The sequence below is a fragment of the Oculina patagonica genome, chromosome 6 (genome assembly GCF_052425735.1).
Source record: "Oculina patagonica isolate OP01 chromosome 6, crgOcupat, whole genome shotgun sequence".
NCBI classification, from domain to species: domain Eukaryota; kingdom Metazoa; phylum Cnidaria; class Anthozoa; order Scleractinia; family Oculinidae; genus Oculina; species Oculina patagonica.
In genome coordinates this window covers 28,858,771-28,861,270 of record NC_135763.1, presented here as the reverse complement: position 1 = coordinate 28,861,270, position 2,500 = coordinate 28,858,771, and the positions used below count along the sequence as shown (strand labels likewise).

At 38.8% G+C, this 2,500-nt stretch overlaps 1 protein-coding gene and 1 pseudogene across 2 annotated transcripts in view; one reads left to right on the top strand and one right to left on the bottom strand.

The window, feature by feature from the left end:
• Positions 1-2,500, bottom strand: part of LOC144658354 (transforming protein RhoA-like) — a 17,005-nt pseudogene that overhangs the window by 402 nt on the left and 14,103 nt on the right. The window lies entirely within an intron of this gene.
• The window catches only part of LOC144658124 (uncharacterized), a 6,971-nt gene continuing 6,004 nt past the window's right edge, over positions 1,534-2,500 (top strand). Inside the window, exon 1 of the mRNA XM_078518463.1 lies at positions 1,534-1,734. The gene's annotated coding sequence lies outside the window, so the exon portion shown is untranslated. The remainder of the gene's footprint in view (positions 1,735-2,500) is intronic.

Below are 2,500 nucleotides of genomic sequence, written 5' to 3'. Positions count from 1 at the left end.
GTAAACTAGCTGGTGCGTTCCCGCAGATTTTGCTAACCATATCTGCGGGACGCATCGAAACCATAGCTAAGTGTAATGACCACATTAAACATTGTATTGTATTGTATTGTATATATATTCTTTTTTTTTTTTTTCGGTTTAAAAACTAAGTAGCGAAAATCACGCCGCAAGACCAACAGGCTGCGGATGATATTGTAATCGAAAAGTTTCTATTTAACCATTAAACCTATCGACAACCCGCCGTCATGGTAATCTTGCTGCCTGCTTACCCGTTATTGTTCTTGTAGATGCCAAATAACGGTCTGCCACCAGTCTGGTGAGAGGCTAGAGTCAAATCATATAACAACCCGGTGCTGTAACCAATCGAACGTTCGGTAGTCGAACTTAATCGAACTCCAATCGTTCGTTTTTGATTGTGAACATAGTCTGATTGACTGAACATAGTCGAACTCGCCCAGACGTTTTGCTTATTGAGCACAGTCGCACGTTTCAAATTTTCAAACGTTCGACTTTGTTCGATTAGCAAAACGTTTGGGAAAGTTCGACTTGTATTTTCCATTCATAGTCCAATCCAAATCGAACGATAGAAGTTCGATCGAGTTCGATATTCCAAGCCGGTTTCATCTGGTTTTAAATCTGTTCACAAGATATGCAATTATATTTTGGCTTAACTTAACTAACCTTATCATATTTATGAGAAGGAATTCTCTATATTTTATAACTCGAGTCTATTAAGACTGCAGTGCTTATCAATAAGTTAATCGAACTAAGTTGTTGATTTAGTTCGATAGGCTCGATTGAGTTCGGTAATCGAACTCACCCAAAAGTTCCTGTTCGATTATGTTCGAGTGCCGAACCAATCGCAAAACAATCGAACGATTGGGGTGGTTAGATTGACTTCGATTGATTTTTCGTTCGCTCGGTCGTTAAATAAGTGTTACTTCGGTCGCTTGCTTGAAAAATGCCGTGCGCGTTCTTCCATGATGCGGAAAATTCGTGTATGTTAATTTAATACTGTTCTCCTTTTGAAAAGACATTGTACTATAAATAGCAAGCTTAGAACGTGATCTTGTCTCGGGCAAAAATAATCTGAATAATTTTAACGGCTAACGAAACGCGGTCCCTGTGATAAAGTAAACACAGTTCCAGTTGTATTTTTTCCCGGAAACAGAGTTTGAAAGGTCGACAACTAGCCAATCAACAATCGTTACATCAGGTTGGGTTTTTTAATTAGAGTGATGCTTGCCCCAGGGGAGAGAGAGAGTGGAAGAAAGAAAACAGACATAAAACCAGGGGGGAAATGATGTTTATTTATTCTTTCATCTGACGTTTCAGCTCCCCTAAGCCTTTTATATACTTTCTTCTGTTTCTTTACCAGTATTATTGCAAAGCATCCGTTCACTCCATAACAAAAACATAAAGTCAGTGTAAAGTCAAGCACACCACCCCTGCAGAGAATTCGCAATTCAGTGTCCTGTAGCGTACGGTATGATAGGAATTCCTATTCAAGAACTTTCTGAGAGAGTCTCGTGATCGGTTGGACAATCCAAGATCAAGGACCGGGATAAAATCGCCAGATACCTTTTATCTGTTCCTTCTCCATATCCAGAGGATAATCATTAACTATTAACCATCTCGAATCAAGCTTCGCTACGAGTGCGCCGTATACAATACGACAATCGACTCAGTTTCTGTTTGGGTGTGCCTAGGATTTCAATTCACAGCAATTCACAGGTTTGTTTATTTGATTTTGGAGTCACATTTGAACTAATGTTACCTATCTCTGAACCAAAAAGCATACTTTCGAATGCCTTCAGCGTTTAGTTGATACTCCAGGAATGTATGTGGTTTAATAAACCTCGTAATAAACCCAGATATGCATGATCAAATATGACAACGAAGTAGTTTCTAGGCGTGAGGCCATTTCAAATTTACATTTAGTCCCCTGACTTGCACTTTGTTGAATTTACTGATACTTTTAACCACTTAAAACTTTACCTATTCGCCAATTTGTCAATTTGGGTATATGAAGCGTTCACAGGGAAAATAAAAAGGCGTGTATCGGTGTTCGTTCATCGTTGTAATAGATGCCTCGTTCGTTTCGCGTGACTGGCTTGTGCGCCATGCTTCGAAAACGTCACGTATGGAGGTCAAATCTGTTATTGAAATCAGCCTTGTGAATTTTTTACACTGACTTTGTAAATGTTTGTGACAATACATCACGTCCCTTTACCGTGCCAACCAGGAAATATTTCCATTCTTGTTAAACGCATTCCCAAGTCTTTGATTACGACTAGTTTTATATTAAAACACTTCCCTTCTTCCCTTCTTTTCAGGGTCAAATTGAAAACCAACTATAAATTGTCAATCATTTTCTGTCTTTAAATCGAGACATCGTACATTCTCTTTTGACATATAAAGCAATGCATTCCGCGTTCCCTGACTTCTCAAAATACAGCTTCAGCATTTTCTGACATTCGATTCCAGAAACATTCAAATT